This window comes from Pongo abelii, chromosome 17 (assembly GCF_028885655.2).
Source record: "Pongo abelii isolate AG06213 chromosome 17, NHGRI_mPonAbe1-v2.0_pri, whole genome shotgun sequence".
Lineage (NCBI taxonomy): Eukaryota > Metazoa > Chordata > Mammalia > Primates > Hominidae > Pongo > Pongo abelii.
This window is the reverse complement of record NC_072002.2, coordinates 28,968,062-28,993,506: the sequence shown is the minus strand read 5'-3', so window position 1 is coordinate 28,993,506 and position 25,445 is coordinate 28,968,062. Positions and strand designations below refer to the sequence as shown.

The window sequence follows — 25,445 nt, the reverse complement described above, 5'->3', positions numbered from 1 at the left end:
CAGGGAAGACACACCCAAGACAGGTCACTTGTACATTACCCTGGGGAAGGTACTTCCTGCCAGAGCTTCAAAGATTCTCCTCAGTGAAATGAGAAAAGGAGATCCAACTCATAAGGGTTGGTGTGACCCTAAGAAATCACAAACACATGCCACACACACACACACACACATCATGAAATGGTAGCTGTTATTGCCATCACAGTGTTATCACTGGCTACACCTAGAGGAGCACGTGGTCAAATTCATCAATATCGAGGCAGTCGAGTCTTTTCTGAGCATTCACTTCCTACTCACTATAAATTTGCTGATACATAGTACAAAATAAATCCATTCTGAATACATGAAAGCTTTCTTTTGTTTTAAGGTCATGATAAAATTGTGGACTAGAACATATTTCTGGTCCACAATTTTATCATGAGTCCAGTGAACATAATAAAAATAAACTGGATCTTCTAGAGAAGGCTATGTGCATTCTAACCCCAAAATGACTTTAGTACCAATATCTAGAATGGACTCTGGAACTGAGGACAGGAGGGCTAAGATGATATCAGCCTGGCCCAGCATGATCTATACCTGTATCAGCAACCTTTGCTACAAACAGAGGGGCACATTTACATGCATGTTCTATAATTTGTAATAATCAGTATTGATCTATTGTTTTATTAATCTATTCAGGCATTGATTCAACAATCCATAAGCATCTGCTACATGCTAGGTACTTTACAGAATATAAATTCAGTGAAGACATTAAGACATATGTACCAAAAAGTACAATTTATAATAAGAATTAAAAAGCTACCCCTTTTGAATGTATGCTATAGGCCCACTATTATACAGGGTGTTTTACATGTATTATTTCTAATGAATATATATTTTTGACTGAATACCCAAAGGTATTAGCATATTTATTTTACTGGTAAGACAACAGGCTCACACAGTGTAAGCAACTTTACCAAGGCCTCATGGCACTTTCTTGGGAAGTCCCAAAACAAATCACTTAACTATTGGCACTAATCAGGCTGAAGAAGGGGGACATGTTTTTTTGTTGTTTTTTTTTTATTTTTTTTGAGATGGAGTATCACTCTGTGGTCCAGGCTGGAGTGCAGTGGCGCAATGATCTTGGCTCACTGCAAGCTCTGCCTCCCGGGTTCACGCCATTCTCCTGCCTCAGCCTCCCAAGTAGCTGGGACTACAGGTGCCCACAACCACACCCGGCTAATTTTTTGTATTTTTAGTAGAGACGGGGTTTCACCGTGTTAGCCAGGATGGTCTTGATCTCCTGACCTCGTGATCCGCCCACCTCGGCCTCCCAAAGTGCTGAGATTACAGGCGTGAGCCACCGCACCCAGCCGGGGACATGGTTTTTAACACCATCAAAAAAAGAAAATATGAAGGAAACCATAGCATAGTCCTTGTGCAGAGAGACCCAGAGGCAAGTATTTACAGGCTAATGCAGTCTTGGTTTGCCCTGGTTGCTGGTGGGGAAGAGCAGGCCAGCATACGCTTGAGTCCTGGGATGAAGCACCATTCCCAAAAGCAGCAGAGCAAGAGCGATCTGGTTAAGCTGCACCGTATGGGATTTAAGGAAAATTTCAGAAAGAACTTTCTGTAGGCAAAAGTTGGAAGGCATTAGGCTAACTTAAGCGAGACTGAGAAATATCTTTTTCAAACACAGCCAAGTTTTCATTAAGATACTATGACTCAGAAGTTTTGCTATCCATCTAGCACACACTCCCAATTTGAGTTTTTTAAATGATCATTATAACCATGAATTTTTTTTTGTAATTTCATGTCACTACCCCTATGTGGTTCATGCTACATGGCACTAATGCTGCCTGTTCCTAAGGCTTATCTGTCCAGCGCCTGTAGATAGCTACCACAGACCCCACCACAGTGAGCTGTTACAGTCATCAGTATTTGCTGATGTCGAGAGATGTTCTGTTTCCCTCAGTCTTCATTCATAAATCAGTCTCTGGTCATTCAATCATTCACTGATTTCTAATTTCCTTCTAGTTCCTTTTTTGTCTGTCTGGTAGTAAGGAAGGCAAAATCAAATGGAACCCCAGAGCATTGCTAGAATGGAACAATTCCTGATTCTATGAGGCAAACCATGTGACTTATCTGCACCATTTTGAACCTCAGAATCTGGGTTCTGAGAATCTACTGTGACCAAGTTGCAACACTGCACTCACTTGGTTCTTTGCAGAGAAATAGTTACATTAAGGAGATGGCATCCCAAACTTTTGCCTGCCTTCTTGCAAACTCAGACTCTTACTGGTGCTTATGTGCATGCATGTATGCATGCATGTGTGTGTGTTTAAGACATGTATGATTCTGCATAAATATATTCACACTGAAAAGAAGAAGACTGAAGTCGACATCCTAGGTATGATAAAACCACTTTAAAACTACTTTTGAAAGCTTTGGATTTAGCCAAATGTTAGGGAAGTACTGTTCTGACATAGTCTCTTCAGAAAGTATTTGAGCTAAGCTGAAGTTTCTGTGACTTAAAGTTCTGTTGGTCAAAGTAAACTGTCAGTGTCTGATTGGCAGGGAGTAATATATTCAAATTCCAGTTGGTTGACTATGCATGGAGACAAGCAAGCTTAGAAACTGCAGGCTGAGAAGGGAGTGCTGAGCTGCAGTGTCTCTGCTGGAGTCTTGGCTCTCTTGATTGAGAAGAGCATTTCTCCATTCCTCCTTAATTCACAGAAGAATCTGTCATTCGCAGGAAAGGAAGAGACAGCAGCAGCTATTAGCTTGACCCACACAAAATTGCAGTTTTTAAATGTCAAAGACAGTTGAATATCAGAAATTTTGTATGGTTCTGCCAAATAATTTACCAAAAATGTCAGCCCCAACCTCATCAACAGTGAAGCAGGTAAAGAGAGGATATACACTAAATAAAAAGTTGCCAGACCATTGCAGACAAACTTTTAAAAGAAAAATTTTTTGACAGATACAAGTAGTCCTCTTTCTTTATAATGGAAGGAAACAGTGACTAGAATTTAAAAGACTAGTTTTGTTTTAAGAATATGGAAGCATAATTTTTAATATCTGATGACAAATGAAAAAGTAAATTTTACTCATTCTAAGAGCAGCATTCCTGAACATGTTTCTGTCTCTGAGTTTTAATGACGTTAGGGTTTGCAAAGCAGCAATATTGAGCCCCTGAGGCTGGACCCCTGCATTTTGGGTGGGGTCCAGGAGGCTCCTCAGACTGAATCTTCTCTCCTTTCCACGGCAGGGGTACCTGATTCCACCAGTTGGGACAGTTTCCCTGTATTCCCAGGACTTACCTTGATGTGAGGTCACAGGTAATCCATTAAGCCCAGTCCTCCATTTTAAAGTCCAGTGGTTCCAGCTGAAGCAGTGCCCGGGTCTGATGTCTGTGCAAATGCCATGCTCAGAAGCCCTAGTCAGCCTTGTGGGCTCCGGTTCCTCTAACTCAGCATCCGCTTTGATACCTGTTTCTAAATGTCTTGCCCTCTGCTTTGACTAGACTCAGGTGCTTTTCTGATATGGACACCCTAAGTTTCTACTTTGTTTTTGCCATCCCCTTCCCATGACACAACTTCTGCCTCTTACTCTTAAACCTAGGATGTGAGGCTCCACTTCCCAGATGCCACCTGGCCAGTCTTCTATGTGCTTCTCACCCTGAATTATTCCCTGCCAGGTGCTGTGCCCGCCAATTGGGATCCCTCCCTTCCTCTTGAACTCTTCCCATGTGGCTCTGATTCCAAGAGTCTAGATGGTGATTACTGTTGCCAAACCCCTTGGATACCAGATTCTGCTCCTCAACTATACTCTCCTCTTGCATCAACAATGTTTCATTTTCTCCTACCCAGGCAGGAGACTTGATTCCCACTTCTCTCTGAGAGCCCTGTTCTGCTAAAATGGTGGGTGGTGCTCTGTGACATCCTGGAGATGGACAGTTCACAGCAGGAGGTTATAACCAAGTTGTCACGACTTACCTAAGGGTAGCTTCCCAGCCTGTGTGCGGCTACACCCTCAGGTGACCAGTGGCCCCTGGGGCACCAGAGTCCCAGACCAGTCCTTCTAGCCTCCAGCAACCTCTAGGCTCTAAGCCCCCTCTTGTTCCCAAACACCATCTGTGTGTTTTTCTCTGTGACATGACTTTTAAAAAGTTGGGAAGCACGACAAATTTAAGCAAAACAGCAAAGATGTAATAGCCTCTTGAGTGCTGTAGTTCAAAACATAAATAAATAACCCAGAAGTCAGCAGTATTTTGGGAAGAGTGTCAAGTCGTTGACAACCTTTCTTGTGATCCTGAAAAGTAAAGTCACCCGAAATAGGCAAGTATCTCCCAAGAGGGGCTCAGATGTGGAAACGTGGCTTCCTATAGTCCAGGAATTACACACACAGACTGTAAAGGGTTCTCTAAATGCAACTAACTCACCCCTCCATGAAGCCTACAGTATTTTACGGTTTAGTCTCAATTATTTTGCTAACCAATTATATTATTTTCCTTCAAGAGGCAGATAAGACAAGACTGAAGAATCCTCTCTTAACTGAGAGGTCAGATTCTAACAGGTACTGTGTCTGGGTGGGTCGGGGACATCTCCACGTGGAAGCCTTTATGGAGGAGAAGGTAGGAGGCCTCCCAGAACCAAAGGACAGGAGGAAGCATGAATAGTCATGCCTGTCAGATAACAAGAGAGGGCACTGAGACTTGGCGGAGAAAGGGGCTCAGCAATGGAAATGAGAAGGAAGAGGTATATGCTGCGTGCCTCACCATGTGGCCTCAGGTCCTGATGGCAGCAGCAGGCAGCTCTTGTGGAGGATTCTGGAAAGCTGCACGCAGCATGGTTACCTCCCGCCCCGGGAAAGCAACGCCTTCCCCGCACGCTGTTTCCCTCCCTGCCCTTTCACTTCATAAAAATAATCCGCCCCATTTCAGAACTGTATTGTCTTTAGTATGCAGTAGTCTACTCTCACACAGTATAAGGATGTTAAGTGAACATCTTTTATTCTTAGAAAATACTGATTGGCCAAATGGCACCAAAAGACATAATAAATACCAAAATGCACATTATTGAAGTTATGGAACAGTGATAGTACTTTTCATCTGATGAAATTGTTGCTGATTTTACCTCTATGAAGAGTAACAGCAAGTACAGATAATACATGTTGGGATATGGACCGGGAGGTAAGGGCCATCATGACATTTAACGTGTGTTGAGGATGTGACATGATTTTTATTATATTGTCCTCAAACACAGACATAGGCAAAACCTAAATTTTTATACATCTATATCTATAGGTATAGATATAGATATATAATGTAAATATATATATATGGAGAGAGAGAGAGAGAGGAGATTTTCAGGTCTCAGGGTCCATTTTCTTCAAATTCCCATGGCTTTAAAATGAGTTTACCTAAGACATTTTTCTCTTATTGCAACTAACTTTTGTCCATAAAATAGCTGATACTGTCACTTAATTGTCACTTTATGTACTCAAAAATTTAGTATACACAGAGTAAGAAAAAGTATAAATGCTTTTTAAAGATTCATAAGAGTCAAAATAAATCTATATATCTCTATCTATCTATCTATCTATCTATCTATCTATCTATGACTCAATGAGTTCAAAGAGTTGGATGAAATGCATTTGATTCTAAAAATACATTTCCCTGGGTTAACGCAGCTTGTGAAATCCTGGATATTATAATCTTCTGAATGTGGCCACTTAGGAAGCTGGAAGATAATTACTACCTAAATTAAGCATTGTAATCCATTTAGTATAGTGGTGAAAAGTGTGGAGTTTAGAATTAGAGAAAATTGGAAGAAAGCTACTCGCTCTATAACCTTGGGCAAGTCATTCAACTCCTCTGTTTTCCATTTCCTCATCTATAACATGGTGATAATAATATCTTATAGGGTCTTTTTTGTGAAAACTAAATGAGATAATCCATGCAAGGCCTCACATAGTGACCAGCACAAATTAAATGCTCACAAGTTTTTAATTTTAAAAAGGCCTATTCTGATACAAAATACTAATTGTCCCATTTATTGTGGTTATTGTATTTTTCAATTCTAAAATTTCCATTTGGTTCTTCTTTTATTTTCCATTTCTTTGGTAAGACTTTCTATTCTGTCATTTGTTTCACATTTATTAAAATTGCTTGTTGAATCATCTTTATAACAGCTGCTTTAATTCTTGTGAGATGATTCTCACATCTGTGTCATCTGTTCATGGCCTTTTCTCACTCAAGTTGAAATTTTCCTGGTTCTTGGTATAATGAGTGATTTGGGGTTGACACCTGGATGTTTCGGGGATTATATTGTGGGACTCTAGCTCCTATTCAACCTTCTGTTTTGGCAGGCCTCCTTTCACACTGCTTCAGCAGAGGAAGGGGGGCACTTCCTTGTAGTTGCCATGTGGAGGTAAACATCCTCCCTAGGCACCCCTGGATGCCACCCTGGCTGACAGGACACAGATCCATGTGGCTTCCATTGGCACCAGGTGGGGAGTGGGGGAGCAGTGGCCCTGTTAATGTTGGGCTGCAGGGAAAGTCCTGACTCCACTGGCCTCCTACGATACCACCCTAGCAGAGCTGGGAAGGGACACTGCACTACCACTGGATGAGGGGGTAGGCTCCCCGTGTGATCTCCACTGATGCTGGGGGCAGGCTGTAACCACCAAGCATGGATGAAAGCCCCATTTCCCACTCAGCCTTTGCCTTTCATTGGGGGAGAGGAGTTGGGGCCCCTTGTTCCAGATCCACACTCAGTCTTCCGTGGGGATGAAGGTGTTTCCTGGGGTGTTTGGTCAGAGAAAGGTGGTTATTGTCTAAAGTTTCCATCTTGCTACACTGCCCCTTTGCTGGTCCCTTAACTAGAGAGATAAGCCTCTTCTCGGGGCTATTTTTGCCTGTTCCATTGGCTTTTCCAGGTTTTCCGCTTCTCTAACAACCAGTCCAGGATATATGAGGAGAAAGAAAACACAGGGATCTCACTACTGTGCTGTTCCCTGGGTCTCCAGGTCCCCAGCCGGTCTGTGTCCTTCTCTCCACCTTTCAAAGTCTTCCTCTGTTTGCCTGATGTATAATGTCCAGGTTTGCGTGGGAGGAATAGAGAAAAGTATGTCTATTCCCCTTTTCTGGAAGCAGAGGTCCCCTAATGATCCTTTTAATGTTAAGGATTTTATTGGAGACTCCTCCTGAACAAGCACCCTCTCTCTACTTCTCTTTCTAAATGAAGAACTTGTTCTACTTAACTAAAGCACCCACGAAGCCTTGTGGTAACAAAAGAGGCTTTCAGTGCAGGCCAGACTGAGTTTCAGTCCTGCTTCTAAGGCCAATCCTTACCCTATCCAGCTCACAGTTTCCTCAGCTGCAACCTGCAGACTCGAATCCACTCATGTGTCAGTGTAAGAGTTGCTCTGAATGGAGAGGGCTAAGTACATTTCATGGCATATGTGCACTCAATAAATGCGATTTCTCTCCAACTCTAATTTATCTTTCTATAATTCATCTTCTGTTGATTACAGGTATTCAATTTTCACATTGCAGAAGCTTTCCAGAAAGAAGGAGCCATTATTTTTTCTTCCTTTCCTTCCACTTGTTATAAATATGTGCCCTTAGACCGAAGTTGAAATTCTTTTGCATGACATTCAAAGAACCTTTCCATCTGACCTCAGGCCACCTTTTCAAGCCATTTCCAGCTTCACTCCCTATAAAACCTAAGCTCTGGTCACATTAAAATAATCACTGCCCTCCAGTTTTAACACACACCTCCCAACTTTTATTATATTTTCCTAATTATATTATTGTTTGTATATATCCATCTTCACTACTATAACTAAATTTCTTAAAATCAGAGGCTGTAATTTTTTATCAGTGTGAACTGAGTAAAATTGGGCTATTTCATGTTTCAGCAGCTCAGCAGCCCATCAGAGTCCAAAGAAATACCAGTCATGTATCTGGTATATGGCAAATTATCTATTTATTGATGTCACTCAAATTGATGCCAAGCAGGATTTTAAGCTTAGACATCTAGAGAAAAGCCTTCCCATATCTCAATCAGCACAGAACTTGTTCTCAGTCTCTCATCTTACTCCCTTAATCAGTATCTCCAAACTCAGGCCATGTTTGTTCCTCTCTTTCCAGTCCCCCTGTTTAGCCATCCCAGGTCAACTTCTTCCTCTGGGGAGCTACCTTTGTCCTTCTAAAAAGATAAATCAAGCCTTTCTCACATTCTGACACCTGTATCCATTTTCTAGAAGAAACAACAAAAGCCCAACTGCAAAACTGGAGAACTAGCTCCATCCTGGAGAACATTTATCTTCTATCACAATTTAGCCCATTGGGCTCCTGATATGGTTGTGAAAATATTCACAAATTTGAAAGTGTAAAGACTAGAGCACATGGCAAGAAGATGAACTCTGCAGCTGGTGCACACAGAAATAGATGAACATGAAGGGCAACCTCCATTGGAGCTATGAGCTTAGTCATTTCACTAATGTCTGCTCAAGTACCAAAAAGTCAAACCCAAGATGTGATATTTAATTGGTATGCATTAAGAGATACCCTTTAATTGGGCTGGCACATTATCTATGCTGTTTGTTACAGGTAGTATTTTCAGCAAACTAGACAGGAAGGAAAAAATGCATTAAGAGTGAAGGTGAAAGAGAGAGCGAGTGTGTGTGTGTGTGTGTGTATACTACCCTTCCTCTAGAGTATCTTAGTGTATGATTACTAGAAACTTCCAAGGTATAAAATACACTCAAAGAATGTAATAGCATGCTATGTAGCAACACTAATGGCCTTTACAAAATTTATGCTTAAACCAGTTTAATGTACTGTAAGTAATTTGTCTAATTTATGCATGGAGAAGATCTGATGAATAGAATCTGCAGTTTAAAAATTTTTACCAAAACTCTAACTACACAGTTAACATTAAGCACTAAATTAAACAAATGAAGTGATTAAAATGCTACATTACTAAGTCAATCGAAACAATTATAGCGATAAGTTTGTGTTTGTTATTAAAATGAACATTTTCTTAGTATATGCAAATTGTTTTCACCTTTTTAATTGTAACATTTTGGTTAAGTGGTATGAACATGTTAAGGTTATTTTTAATTGAAATATTCTAGTTTTAAAAATATTTTCTGCAAAAGCCTTTAAAGTATGTTTTTCCTCTTTTTAAAAAAATGCATTGTTTTTAAACAAAATGTCACAGGAGTGAAAGCATTTATCTTGGAAAGTTGTTCAAAGGACACCTGGAAAATAACTCAAAATGCCTTCAAGCACAATTTAAAAAATTATTCATGAATTAAAAGTATGCATTTTGGCAATGAATCATAATTCCATCTTTTGGAAGGCCCTAAGTTCAATACACTGAATTTAAATGAAATTGTTAACAGTTTCCTGAATATGCATGAGAATATGTTTACATAGGTATATATTTATGTATACCCGCAAGCATCTAACCTGTGTGTTAAACATTCATATTGAGCAAATGTCAACAGCACCCTGAAATGTTTTGAAAATTCTTTCTCTTAAGTGATAAATTCACAGTTATCTTGACAAACCTATGCACTGAGATTAGAAGTGCAGTCTGTGTGGTAGAAAAAGAAAAGCCAGACTAGCCCATCTTTCAACTGCCTGAGCCGAGTGTTCCCAAACACTAACAGCTACAAGAAGATTTGCAGAGGTCCTGCTGCCCTCCCCACAAGCCATGCTCTGAGGAGTCCTGTGGGGCACTGCAAAAGCATGCATTTTGGATCTCAATTCAAAAGGTGGCCCAGCTCCTCCTTGGGTCAGAGTTAAAAGAAGAAATAACAAGTATTGGTGAGGATGTGAAAAAACTGGAACCCTTCTGGTGAGGATGTAAAATAATTCAGCCTCTTTAGAAAACAGTATAGAGGTTCCTAAAAAAATTAAAAATTACATATGATCCAGCAATCCCACTTCTGGATATTTATCCAAAAGAACTGAAATGAGCACATCAAAGAGATATTTGTACACTCGCATTCATTGCAGAATTATTCATAATAGACAACAGGTGGAAAGAATCTAAATGTCCACTGATGCACAAAAGGGTAAAGAAGATATGGTATATACATACAATGGTATATTATTAAGCCTTAATAAAAAGGGAATCCTGCCACGTGTGACAACGTAGATGACCCATGAGGACTTTATGCTAAATAAAATAAGCCAGTCACTGAAGAACAAATACTGCATGGTTCCACATATATGAGGTATCTTATGTAGATAAAGACTTAAGAAGCAGAAAGAATGGTGGTTGCCAGAGGCTGCAGGGAGGGGAAATGGGGAGTTGCTGTTCAACAGGTATAAAGTTTTAGTTACCAAGATGATTAAGTTCTAGAGATCTGCTGTATAACATTGTGCCTATAGTAAGCAATACTGTATTTGTACATTAAAATATTGTTAGGAAGATAGATCTCATATTGTTTTTACCACAATTGAGAAAAAGAAAAAGGTGACCTTTTATCATTCCATAGTCCTCAAATAAACACTGATTTGTAGATTCAAATATGTATAGATATATTCCATATTAAAGAATTTGGTTGCCAATTATATTCTTTCCAAATTAATTAACACATTGAAGGCAAATGTATTCTGTAATTTAGAGTTTGTAAAGCAATATTGTCCTTGATAGAAATAAGAGTCCAAATTAGAAATCTTCATGAAATCTTAAAGGGAGCTCTTTAAAAACAGCTGTTTTAAAAAGACAAAACAACCCTGAGATATTAAAAGATTGGGGGCATTAATATAATTGGTGATAAGGATGAACATCTATTTCTTTCAAGAGAATATGATCAATGTTACTTTTTCTACCATACACTATTCTAAAATATTATTCAAATAATTGGATTTTCGAGTATACGTTGTTAAGAACAACACTAATTTTTTTTTTTTTTTTTTTGAGATAGAATCTCTCTCTGTCTCCCAGGCTGGAGTGCAGTGGCATGATCTCAACTCACGGCAACCTCCGCCTCCAGGGTTTAAGTGATTCTCCTGCCTCAGCCTCCCAAGTAGCAAGATTACAGGCACATGCCACCATGTCTGGCTAATTTTTGACTTTTTAGTAGAGATGGGGTTTCACCATGTTGGCCAGCATGGTCTCAAACTCCTGATCTCAGATGATTCTCCTGCCTCAATCTCCTGAAGTGCTGGGATTACAGGCTTGAGCCACTGCACCCAGCCAATGTTTTATAAAAGACTATCAGTCTAGGCAGGGCGCAGTGGCTCACACCTGTAATCTCAGCACTTTGGGAGGCCAAGGCAGGCAGATCACCTGAGGTCAGGAGTTTGAGAACAGCCTGGCCAATATGATGAAACCCCGTCTCTACTAAAAATACAAAAAATTAGCCAGGAGTGATGGCGGGTGCCTGTAATCCCAGCTACTCTGGAGGCTAAGCCTGGAGAATCACTTGAACCTGGGAGGTGGAAGTTGCAGTGAGCTAATATCGTGCCATTGCACTACAGCCTGGGCAACAAGAGTGAAACTCTGTCTCAAAAAAAAAAAAAAAAAAGAAAAAAGACTCTCAGTCTAACCTAAAATATATGAATAGATATTTTCATTTCTATTAAATTTAGGTAGTAAAATTATAGAAAAATCAAAGAAAGATACCATCAAAACACAACTTGATTAGTCTAATATTAAGAGCAACAACAGGTCATACTGCCATAGTTTTTACTATACATGATACCCTGAATTAAGTTTCCTTTATATATTAGCTCATGCAATTCTCAAAATACCCCTGTGAAGTAGGGACTGTTATTATCTGCATTTTATGGATGAAGGAACCGAGGCACAGAGGTTAAAGAAGTCATTCTAGGCCAAACAGCTAAGAAGTTATACAGATAGGACTGAACCCCAGGCAGCTTGATGCCAGGGTCTAGTCTTTTAACTACTCTGCCAAACTGCTTCTGGGGCTAGATTTTTCTCTGAAGACATTAGAGAAAATAAAAATGATGAAACACCTGGCACGATGCCTTGTACATACTAGGTACTTTGCCAAATGGATACTGATGATATTAACATATTTATATAACACCCTTGGTATTGTTGGTTGTATATGGAGAAGAATGAGTAGGGAACATAGAATACTTTGAGGGAATTTAAGCTGTTTAGTGTTTTTAAAATTTCATTCCCAAATGTACTGAGTTGCTGCAAGAATAAAACATGGTGAAAAAGGAATTCTTTAGAACAAAGGCACATTCTCTGCATAGGATTAAACGTAATGTGGAGAACTGGCCATCTGGATAATTTCTTATTGGGACAAGCTGTAATTTATAAAACCCTGAGAAAAGAGAAGAAAATAGAGAAGACAGAGCCTTGACTTTCTGCCAGAAAAAGGCTTTAAAGCTCTATCCTAGCAAGTTTTAAATGGAAATTTAAATATTTCATACCCACATATACACATACTAAAGCTGCACGTACACAGTCAAATACAACATTTTACCTTACACAGCTTTACAAGCATCCAAATAGTATCCTATTTTAGTTAAAGTCAGGATTAGGAAGCAAAAGCCTCTGCCATTTAAATCCATCCACAAATCTCTATAGAATGCCCCTGTATGCACAGCCCTGGACTAGGGATGTGGTGCCCAAAATATGGCAAGGGTCCCACCTCAAGGGACTTTGACCTGGGGACTACAAAAAAAGTGAATTACAAACCCGAAAGGCAAATGTAGGGCAAATATTGTTGTTTATTATAATTATGTATATGTTTAAAAATGATATATCATAACAATAGGCATATATACTTATTAAGCATTTAATATAAAACCAGGCATTAGAATAGTGCTTATGATTTCATTAATAGTGCACATTATTTCATTAAATAAATATAATATAGAAAAGTTAAGTTTTCATAAAATTGCTCCTGTTGCCGCCCTTGTTGTTTCCTAGTTTGCTGCAGAGGAAGCAGAGGCAGGTTCTTGAAATAGGACTAGCCTCAATCAGTTCAAGAGAGGAGACAAAGAGGAAATATTGAGAGGGGAGAGCCAATGGGCTGAGGGGTGGGCCTGGGAAGGACCCTTCCTTGTGATGGGGACTGGAAGACAATATCTGGCTAGGAGCTCAACTGATCAAAGATTCAGTCAGCTCTTGAATTGGGAAAGTGCCTAGACAACAGTCTGGAAGATCATCCTCACTGCACTGGCTGTGAGGAGCAGCCTGAGGGATGGGGGCAGGACCTGGACAGCATGCAGGCGGTCTGGGTAAGTGGCTGCAACAGAAGGAGTTGTTGGATCTGAACACACTCTACAAAAACAGTGGTACTTGGAAGCTTAATAAATTTGGGAGTTGTTAAAGAAAACAATGGAATGGAAACTCATGAGTGTGATGATAAAGATGGGAGGGCAGAGATGCTGATGTGGAGCTAAGATAATAAACGTTGTTACTAACATTTTAAGTGGCAGGACTGCCAGTATAATTCTGGACTCATTCTGCAGGTGAGCAGAGGTAGAAAACTCGGACATGAAGATGACTTTTGGGGCACCACCAGCAGATGCCTGCGGCTGAAGCAGAGGATAGATGCATTCTCAAAGTTTCAGCCTGCTCACAGATTGGCCACTGCACATTTCGTGTTATCTATTTAATATTGCCTGGAAATCTCCAAAGGTTTTACCGACCACTGCTTCACCTTGTTTACTTTGCCCAAGTGACAAGTGAGAAACAGGATTAACCACTTGAGCTCCCCCAAAAATCACGTGCCATGCCAACAGGAAGGAGATGGTCTGAAGAGGCTTCCTTCCCCATCTACGTCACTTGCAACACACTCCTGGAGTGGGGTTCTCATCTAATTTGAGCAAGGAGACTCTCAGCCCTTGCTACACTAACTAAAACAGGAGTGTCACGCATGGTCCCTGGTCTCCAACTGCAGTCCAGGTTGCGGATAGTTAATGACAGCCATAAATGGTCGAGCACATATGCCTTAGTCTAAAGATACTTTCAGACATGAACAACATCACTGCAGCCAGGGGAAGACTCCAGGAGGATGTGGGACTTGTGCTTGGCACTGAGGGGAAATAATATTCAAAACAGCAGAAAAAGTTTTCTTTTGTCTTTAAATTTGTCAATTTAAAAACTTGCCTATAAAAAAACAGTTACAATAGAAATTTTCCAGTTGCATGTGTTGTTGGCAAATCTGTGTGGATGAGCTGGTATATTAAGCTCTCCAGATGTGTTAGTTATGCAATCTTTGAAAACTGAAACTAGCTCCAATTTGCAATAATATAGATTATTTAGGACCATGAACTGCTCTCATCATGATTTTATAGAATGGGATTTCACAGCTAGAGTCACTGACTAGGAGTCCATCCATTAAAAAAAATTAATTGAAGCAGTCAATCTCAGGGCATTTCTAGAGCTCAGAAGCACTAGCTCGATGGCTGTCCCATTTATCCTCCTCTGAGCCTTCTGAGGGCCCCCTCTTTTGCTTTTTGGGGTACATGTGGCTCTCCACATCCTCAGATTCAACCAACCACAGATAAAAAATCTTTGAAAAAGAAACTCAATTAAAAATAACACAAAAAGCAAATTAGTATAACAACTATTTACTTAGCATTTACTTTGTAGTAGGTATTACAAGGAATCTAGAGATGATTTAAAGTGTACAGGAGAATATGTGTATGTTATAGGCAAATACTACACCACTTTATATAAAGGACTGAGCATCTTCAAATATTGGTATTCTCCAGGGTCCTGGAACCAATCCCCTATGGGTATCAAGGAATGACTGAATTGAGACTTTCAAGGGACTATGAGTCTATGCAGATGTGTACTTTTAGAGAGAGTTTAAGGTAGAGATGGTCTGGAGGAAGAAAACTAGTGAAGGTAAATCAGGATTTCTTTTTGATTTTATAACATGCAATTTCTTTCTCAATAGATCACATGATCTTTTCTCTGAAAAATGGCCAATATCTTTTACATCAATACTGGACCACTTTTTAACCACGAATTTAGATCAGGACTGGACCACTTTTTAAGAAACGTTTTTCTGTTTCCTTCTGATTTTATTTTTTATACCATGTGTGCAGGCATTATGTGTGTGCATGTATGTAGACAGATTTAGTCATTGTCATAACTATTGTCAAGAGGCTTGCATTTCTCGTTTCTAGGATAATCAACTCCAAGTTCCTGGGCACCAGTGACAGCCCTGTGGGTGACACAGCAGCTGTTCAGGACGTCCTTGCCCTTTTGCTGGCCTGAGCACCCCTCTAATAGGCTACATGCTCTTCCTGGAGGCCCTTTCTGAATGATTCATTAATACCATTCCAGAGCCTGTTTGGGTTCAAAATCTTTGTGAGAATCTACTGAACATTGTGTAGCCCCTGGCTAAACAAATGTCCACGTGCAAACCTACACAAAACCAGCAGATCTGTCAGTGAGCTCACAGCCCCCTTGGAAGCTGCCCGTGCACCCCAGAAGATGCCAGGAGGCCAGGGAGAGTCTCAACACACAGAAGATCCCTAACAACTACGGGTCCCCGATCCTCTCTTTATTTAAAAATGAGAGAGATTTTCATTACTTCTTCACACTTTCATTTGGTCTTTTTCTAATATTTCCTTTTTCCCTTAAATAAAAGAGAAGTGGAAGGTCAGCGCACCCTCCAGGCACTGAGCCATCTGTCAGCCCATGTGCACTGGGGCTGATAGACTCTGGATCTGGACCAGGGCAGGCTGAGATGGACTCGCACACGGGGTGAAGGAGGAGTGGATGGCATCGGTCTGTAAAGCCAACGACGTGCCTTAACACAGTTATTTACTAACGGCCCACAGATATGATTTAAAACAACTTTGTGGTGAAGTATAATAACTCAGTCTACATACTCCCTCCCAGGCTGGGAGTGTCTCTGCTTCTAGTGGGAAACTCTAATGCCATTTATATCTCAGACCCCTATCGAGTTTCCAAATTTAATCTACATATTTAAGTGAAAATATGTTGCACTTACCATTATTTTGGAAATGTCATCTGTACATTTATGAGAGTCAGTTTTTACACACACATACACATACCTGGTCTGCTTTTGTATCTCTCTCTCATGTGTGTGGTGTCTGTATGTGTGTGTGCATGCATGTCAGTGGACACATGTATGTGTGGGGGCTGTGTGTGTGTGTGCATGTGAATATGTGTGTGTATCCACATGTATACATGTGTATGTGGGGGGGATGTATGTGTGGCATGGGTGGGTGGATGTATACATGTGGGTGTACATGTGTATGAGTGGGGGAGGTGTGGCTGTGTGCACATGGGTGTACATGTATATGTGTGGTGTGTGTATGTGAGTGTACATGTGTACGTGGGGGGTTGTATGTGTGGCATGGGTGGGTGGGTGTGTACATGTGGGTGCATGTGTGTATGTGTGTGGTGTGTTTGCAGGTGGGTGTACATTCATATTGTGTGGGATGTGAGTGTGCACATGTTGGTGTACACATGTATGTATGGTTTCTGTGTGCATCAGAGAGGACATGGTCAATGACAGCTACACATGAGCAACACTTGTCTGCCTATTTTGTAGAGTAATAAAAGAACAAGGGTAAGAGAGGAGGAAAGTGCTGGATAGATGCATTCTCATTTTCTAATTTTCTGTGTGTTCATGGAATGTTCATGCCCATTTCTAGCTGGTCTCAGACCTGTGTATAAATGGTTCCTTTCTTCCTTATACCCCTTTGCTCCCCTTCCTCCCACCCCACAGGTCCTATCTCTCCTCTGCCCTCCTTTTCTGCCTTAGCAATGAACAATGCCTAGACCAAGAGTTGCATTCACCATTTGCAAGGAAAAGAAAGAACCTAAGAAGAGAAGCAAGCAGGAAGAGAAGGATCAGAAAAAGAGAATAAGATGGAGCTGGAGAGGTGAGAAAGAGAAATGAGATAAATAGCGCTGCAAAGGAGTGAAAATGAAAGGAAGATGCAAATGGATAAGGGTTTCCTTTGGGGCTGATTAGAGTGTTCTAAAATTGTGGTGATGGTTGTACAACTCTGTGAATTCATTAAAAACCATTGAATGGGTGTAAATAACCACTTTAAATGAGTGAACTGCATTGTATTTGAATTATAATGTAATAAAGTTGTTATTTTAATAAAAGTGACCTAGGATTTTTTAAAACAATTATTATTATTTTTTAAGCACACTAGTCCCTGGGCCAACTTTATGCAGAGCAAAGCCGCTCTGCTAAGAGCCCCACTTCAGCCCATGATATCACTTGCATATTGAGGTTCCACGGCAGATGGCCTTTCCTTGTCACTGGAGATGGAGAATCCAGGAGGAAGCTGAAAATGCGAAAGGGAGAGACAGAAGACAAGAAACAGCCTGCTGCAAAGGGTGTCTGCTCAGTCTCCCCAGTGTGTGAACTACTGAGCATCTGCCCTTCTCTTCTGAGTGCTGGAACATATTTCATTTATTTATAATTGACAAAATTATATGGACGTATATACATATATATATTTACTGTGCACAATATGATGTCTTCAAATATGGATACATTGGAGAATGACTCAATCTAGCTAATTAACATATGTATTACCTCTCATACTTATTTTTTATGGTGATAACAATTAAAATCTACTCAGCAATTTTCAAGAATACAACACATTGTTATTAACTATAGTCAACATGTTGTGCAATATATCTCCTTGACTTATTCTTGTAACTGAAATTTTGTGCCAACATCTCCGCAACCTCACCCAGTCCCTGGTAACCACCTCTCTACCCTCTGCTTCTGAGTTCAACGTTTTTAGATCCCATAAAGTGAGCTCATTCAGTATTTATCTTTCCTAAATAAATTTTATTAGGTGAAAATAGACAATTAACTAGTAGAGATGCCCACTTGCTTAACAAGGCTAAACGACTTCCTGACTACTGCAAACGCACACACACACATGCACACACATCAATGTGAACTGAACTAATGACTTCAAGTCACCGTCAAAACAGTCCTGTTCTGTCTCTAAAATTATAGACTTTTAAACCTATTATTAAAAAGAATTGATCCTAACATTACATTCTTTGACAACTGAGGATCGCATCTTTTCTCCATAGTTAGTCTACCTTCCAGTGAAATCTCTCCCTTTGCTGCACTGGCACGTCACACTGACTGACTAGGAAAGCGGATAAGCATGTCTTTAGAAGTATTAAAATTGAGTGCATCACAACTATAGCCTGTAAGGAAGGCACAAAGATGCTGTGCATGTTCTCTGGCTGCACAGAGGCCTCTTCCGGCTTACTCCCTATGTCTCAGCTTTGCTCTTCATACACAAATCTGCAAATAACTAATCTCTGGATAAGCGCAGGATGTCCCTATTTTAAAATCTCTGCTCCGTATTCAGATTCTGAACCTGAAACTGAGAATACCCAATTTTTGTCTGAATCTCCAGCAATACTTAAAATACAATAAAAGCGTAAGTTACATTTAAAATATGGCAGATATATACTACTCATTTGGAAGTTTAAAGAATATAGTGTTTAGGATGTCATAGCTATATTTATAAAAAAAGAAATTGGCTTTTGGAGAGGAAGTCTCTTCTCAATTTCTCAATGGGATTCAAATTTAAATTAATGAAAGGTAATCTTTAAGATGCATGATTGATACAATAGCTTCTTTTCAGTTCTTAGTACATTTAGAATTAATCAAATTATATAGCAAATTAGGGGGAGAAATTGCCTCTATAGTGTCCAGGAATGCACATGGTAAGTGATGAATTTTTCCATTAGTGTTAATGAGCTGTGCCTGGTTAACTCCCCGGCACATCACAGAACAGAGCCCATATCATCTGTCTTCTATATTTAATCTGATTTGTTTGTATACTGCATCTTTCACTCAGTGTTTCCCAAAAAGCAATTTCAGGGATGATAACATTATAAGAAAATATGAAACTGGATATACTGATAACAAAAACAAAGAAGATGGACTGGAGTCTTGGGAAAAACAAAGATTAGTCTTCATGTTTTGTACGCAACTAACTCATATCTGATTAGTATTAAAGACTAACACATTCATTCATGGAAACGGGAATTGTATCTTCTGTTTTTAGAAACTGTGATATAGAAGATAACAAAGACTGCAAAAGAAGGCTTATTCAAAATAGTTTGAAAATGTTACATTGTATAACAAACCTGATAAAGCTCTGTAAATTGTGACAGTATATTAATTGGAGGCAAGTGTGGTCAAAAAAAAAAAAAAAGCAAATAAAAAACAAAAAGTAGCAACTTGTATTAATATAACACTTCACTTCCAAAATGCTGAAAGATTACATAGAAAGATGTGACAGTGGCTCCTGTAGGCTCCTTTGAACCCTCTAAGTGTTTATTTTGCTTTACTTGGTAAATGCAGACAATGAAAAATGGAAAAAGTTTTCTCAAACATATTTACTGATTCACTTGATTCAAGATCACTAACCTGCTACCTTCCTCTACTCCACTCCTAGGGTGCTTTTCTTTTCACATCCTACTAATAATGAACAACTCAAAGATAACTTGAGTTCATGGCTATACTTACTTTTTCAACACTGGATATTGAACACCCAGTAACACCAATAACGAAACAAGGTGTTTTAAGTTGTTCCAATGTACACTTGCACAATGTTTGGAATTGTCCTCTATCTGGAATACAATGTTATCACTGATGTTCGTCCACAGTCTACCTACCTGGAGATTAAGACCTAATCCAAATGAAATCCTTCCCTCTCTTCCTTCCTCCTTTTGCTTTCTTCCAAAAATATTAATTGAGCACCTACTAGATGCTCAACTGTTGTAGGCATTGGAGGTACTGTGGTGAGCTACACACAAACACACACAGACACACACACAGACTTCTACATAAAATAAGATTAACATGTAAAAATACATATTTCAGATGACAGTGAGTAAAGCAGGGAGAAGCATGCCCATGCTCCTGTGTGCCAATGGCCTCACTGAAGGAGCTTGAAGGAGATAAGAACAGGGCCGGACCTCCCCTCTGCTAATAAACAGCCCTTCCCTGCCACCTTCTTATTTAATGCAGTTGGCTGACTCCACTAATATGCCACAGTGACCATCACTTCCTCTGGGAACCTTTCTGTCACGACTCCACTTCAAATTAATCTTTCCCTCCTTGGTACTAAAACCCTGGGTATCTTTTTCTGTGCTTCTTCTAAAATACTCATAACTTGCTCTTTTGTATTAAGTCATCTGTATTCATATATTTTGTATACTTTCAACATTATTATACAAGCTCCTCGATAGTATGTATACTCCCTTTATCATTTTTTGTAGATTCTGTCATAGTGCCTTAGACACAGCAATATTTCAACCAATGTTTCCAGAATAAATAATCAGTCAAGAATATCAATGAAGCAAAATTGCATTTCCAGAATTGCATCACTCCTTGCTCAATATCTGCCATTTGATTTATCTGAAACCTTTCTTCCATTATTTGTTTCTTAATATTAGGATTCTCAAATCTATTTTTCAAAAAAGCTTACAAAAGCTATCTTATTGGTTTCCATCCACTGGTGTGCCAGGCACTCTGTGAGGATGCAGGACCCAGTGATAGTCACTACATACTGCTGCCTTCAGTGCTGAGGGAGGATGAGTCAAAGGATACCTGCAAGGATGGTGCAGGTTCACTTAGGGGTGGAGACACAGTGCTTTGGGAGACACAGAGGAGGTCACACAGAACACAATGGGGGAGCAGCCATGGAAACCTGATAAGTGATGTGTACATTGTATTATAATGGATGCAGTTTCACCAAGTGAAGTGTTGGTGAGATCGGGACAGTGACAGGCTCTTCAGCAGCCAGAGAAGCAAGCTCATTGTGAAGGAGATGGCGTGTAGCACATTCCAGAGCTTGAGTGCAGCTACAGTGTTGATGGGCCTTAAAAGCTGTTTGAATGGTTTTTTGAAAAATGGACAGCCATTGGGAGGTGCTTAAAGCAGAGCGGTGGGACAGTGAGATTCACGTTTGGGAATGATTGGTCTGACTGCAGTGAGGAAAATAACCTGGTGGCCCGGTGAGGAGGGTGCTGAGTGATTCAGTAGAATGGGCATGAACCAAAGCACAGGTGAATATGGCGATGAAGAGGCAAATCTGGAAGAAATTAGTCATTATCAGAATCTATTGACAAGACTGGATGATTCACCATCAGGGGTAAGAGAGGGAATGGGTTAAGAATGACATCTCACTTTACAGGCTTCATACTGGACACATGATTATACCCACCCCACCCATTTGGGTGGAGGGAATGAGGTCAGCTTTGAATATGAGAAGCCAGCAACTACCTACAAGGCGATGCTCATTGAGCAGTTGAATATATGGGTCTCTGCTCAAGGGAGCCTGTGCCAGAGGTGTCTATCAGAAGCCGAGCACATTTAAATGTGTCTGAAGCCATGCTCAAAATGAAACCATGGGAAGACTCAAGGAGGGTTTACAGAGTAAGCACGGCATGAAGTAATCTTCATCCTTCATGTGCATTAGGATCACTCAGAGAACTTTAGAGTAAGCATGGCCACGAAGTGGTCTTCAGACCTGCGCACATCAGAGCCACCCAGAGAACTTTAAAGCAACCTCAGTATCTGGGCTCCACCCCAAGTCAATACAGATGCCCTGGGAGGTGGGGCCCAGGCCTCTGTTTGCTCGGCACGGTCCTCGTGATCCCACGCGCAGCCAGTGTGACGAATCTCTGCATGGGTTGGGCAGAGAGGAGGACCAGGAAGAACCCTGAGCAACAGCATCTTGGGAGTGGGTCAAGTGGGACAAGGCAGACTAAGGAGCAAGACAGAACAACTAGAGAAGGCAACATGGAAACCAGGACAGAGATGCTGTAACAGCTAAAGTGGTAGTGAAACTGGAGCAAAATCAAAACCAATAGTGCTGCAGAAGAGCAGGACATAAAGGGGTTTTAAAAGGACCACAGGGTTCAGAAACAAGGAGGCTCAAGGTGACCTGGCCAGAGCTGGGAGTGGCACTGTAACCAGAGTCACCTGACAGGGCTCCAAGATGTGCTGGGGGCATGGGAACAGGACAGGCCATCCCTCTGTCCCTCTAGGATGAATTACATTGTTGTTGTTGCTTTTTTTTTTTTTTTTTTTTTTTTTTTTTGAGACGGAGTCTTACTCTGTAGCCCAGGCTGAAGTGCAGTGGCAAATGATCTCAGTTCACGGCAACCCCCGCCTCCTGTGATGCTCCTGCCTCAGCCTCCCGATTATCTAGGATTACCGGCATGCACCACCACGCCCGGCTAATTTTTGTATTTTTAGTAGAGACAGTGTTTTGCCTTGTTGGTCAGGCTGGTCTCAAACTCCTGACCTCAGGTGATCCACCTGCCTCGGCCTCCCAAAGTGCTGGGATTGCAGGCGTGATTCACCATGCCCAGGCACAAAAGTTATCTTGAATTAGAGAAAAGTTGTTTGTTTTTAGAGAGATTTGGACATGATTAATTTTTTTTGTTGAATATATCCCAAATAAAAAAGCATAATACATATGTATGCTGTTTATAACATAATTATAAAGCAAATAGCTGTGTAGCTTCCCACTTGCCATCCAAACCCTGTGTTGACCTTTGCTCGGTCACTTCTTTGCTTTCATTTGTACTGTTACCATCTATGCATGTATCCCTATGCAACACTGCTTAGTTTTGTGGGATCCAGAACTTCCTATCCTTTGCATTACACCATATGCATTATTTTGGTGTTGCAGTAGTTTTCACACAACGTGATGTTTGTGAGATCCACGCACGTTGTTGTGTCTGGCTGCAGTTTATTCCTTTGCATGGCTGCATAGTTTTCCTTTGTATAAATATAGTCAGAGATCTTGTGGAAAATTCCCTTAGAAAGGAAGAGACTGAGGGTCAATAAGCGGGACTAATTTATAGACAGGTGACTGACAAAGGCGGGGTAAGTCAGAGACTGGCATGAAACAGAAGGAAGGACTTGTTTTTGTCCTGCTAGGACGAGGGAGTCATGATTGGGTGGCAATTATTTTTTCAGCAAAGTAGGAGCTGAGGTCCGTCTCGTGAAGTGGGAAAGGGAAATAACCCAGAAATTCTACGAAATAGCTACTGTAAGGGAAGTTAAGAGACCTCCCAGAGAGAGCTGAGGCTTGAGCAGAGCCACAGAACACGGCTCTAAGCTGCCAACAGCAACTGATTTGAGTGGATAATTCCCTCAGGCTGCCATTGGCATCCCATCTTTGGTAGGAGGGCAGGAGAATGGGAAAAGCTGTGAAACTGCTGGAGTTAAAGAATGTAAGTTCAAATGCTGAACCTGCTCCTTACTAGGAATCAGCAAGATAGCCGATCCTTCTGAACCTGTTTCCTCATCTAAAAAATTGGAGATAAGGTCTGTTGTAAAACGTTTGTGTGATAAGTACAATGTCCTATGTCAAAATCTTGGCACACAACGGAAACCCAATATTTGAAGTATCAAAAAAAAATTCTTAATGGATTATTAACAATAAAACCGCAATGTCATTGTTAGTAATGACATATTCTTAATATTCACATGTTGGACTAATGCTGAATAAACTTGCAGAAAGAATTTCCAATTCTCTGTATTAATAACACAAGACAGAAATGCCAGCCCTTATGTTTACTGCATGAAATGTGCCATGAAAGCCACCTGTCAACCACAGGCGCAGGTGCCTGAGAACACAGCCAGGCTGAACATACTCAGGCCACACTCCCAACCTCTGACCTCTGAGGGTAAAATGTTACAACGTCTCAGAACCAAGTCGTAGAGGCTCCTGTCACCTCCTCTGCCCCATCTGTGGCCTATTCCCCATGCCCCATTATCACCACCTAACCCCAAGCTCCAGGTATTTGAAACTGCATGCAAACTCTCTCTCTCTCTCTCTCTCTCTGTCTGTCTGTCTCTTAAACACACACAAACACACACACACACACACACACACACACGAGCACTTGCTCTGTGTCAGCTACTCCCTCTTGCTGGAATATCCCTCCTATCCTCCTTTGTTTGGTTAACTCTTACTCATCCTTCAGGACTCGTCAAAGATACCACCTTTTCCCAGAAACTTTTCTGGAAATCCCTCAACTGGATCCAGAGATGCTCACAGGACCACGTATGGCACTCAAAACATACCTTTCTGCACCACTGAATTAACTTTCTAGGTATCATTCGTCTCCTTCCCTGACTGAGCTTCTGGAAACAGATAGATCTTATACCTAGCACAGTGCTGGATGCTTAAGGGCATTCAATACATGCTTGCTCAGTGAAAGAAAAAAAACTCTGAGAAAAGAAAGGAACATAAACCATTTCCAGGTGTTATAGTTTTGTTGAAGACTTAAGTAATTATTTTTATTGAAGATATTAATGCAAACTCTTTTACTTTTTCACAAATCTTAAGTTTCTACAGTGTTTCTCTCTAAAGTACCTAGCTAGCTCTTCTACTCAGAAGAAACCCTTAAAAACACAACATAAAAATTTCATTAACTACTTATATGACCTTGTTTTAAAATACTGGTAAGTAACACCAAAAGTGGTTAACTAAAGGAACATCAAGTGTTTTATTCTTTTAGGGGTTTGCAATGTGTTTGCATATATTATAGAAGAATAGTACTTTGATCATTTGGCCCAAATGTTCACATCAAGGTAAAATTACATATTTCAATTTTGCCAGAACTTTCTAATAGATTTGGCACAGTTTTTTTGGTTTCTTTTTTTTTTTTTTTTTTTTTTTTTTTTTTTGACTAGAGCAGTATTCCTCCCTTCAAACAGCTTCCTTTGCAAGGCTGAGTCCACCTCTGCTGGGTGGCTCACAGCCAGCTTATCCCTGAATTTTCACCAGTTATTAACAATTACAATCATACCAAGCTACAGGTAGTGAAAGAGAGAGCACTGGTTTATTTGCCACCAGCTGCTGACTTGATTTTTTAGAAATATGACAGCCAGGAGCACTGTACTAAAATCCTTAGCACTTATCTCTGTGAACAAAAATTAGGAGCTGTTTGGAACTACTGTCAAAAGGAACCATGAAAATGCAAACAGCCGAACAATTGCAGATGGCACCTAAATGCTGGGCACAGTCTAACACAGCGATTTTCCTCGTGCCCAGGATGTAACATCAGTTTGCTGCTTAACACAACATGGTTTTTAATCCTTTTTAAAAAGTCTCTTTTAGTGTTTGTGAATTAGCAGCAAAGAATTCTTAGATAAACGTGTGGGTGGTAGGGATGAGAGAAAGAGGCAGGGTGTTAGGCTTGAATGCGTATGGATCACTGTTCAGGAAATACTCAAAATAGGGATATCTGCTATTTTATTCCTCCTAAGATTTTTATGATCTATTCTGTAATCCAGTTTAAACAGTACAGAAGCCAGGCCTAAGGAATATTATTTGATGGAAGACCATGGCTCTCTCATGTATGTGGAGGTGTATGTGTCCCAGGTTTAATTCAAGGGAAAAGACCAGATTTTTTCTGATATGTCTGATACGTCTCTCTGCA

At 40.4% G+C, this 25,445-nt stretch overlaps 1 protein-coding gene across 4 annotated transcripts in view; it reads right to left on the bottom strand.

Annotated features, from left to right (window-relative positions):
• L3MBTL4 (L3MBTL histone methyl-lysine binding protein 4) overlaps positions 1-25,445 on the bottom strand; it is a 461,605-nt gene that overhangs the window by 135,455 nt on the left and 300,705 nt on the right. The gene's annotated exons all lie outside the window — the stretch shown is intronic.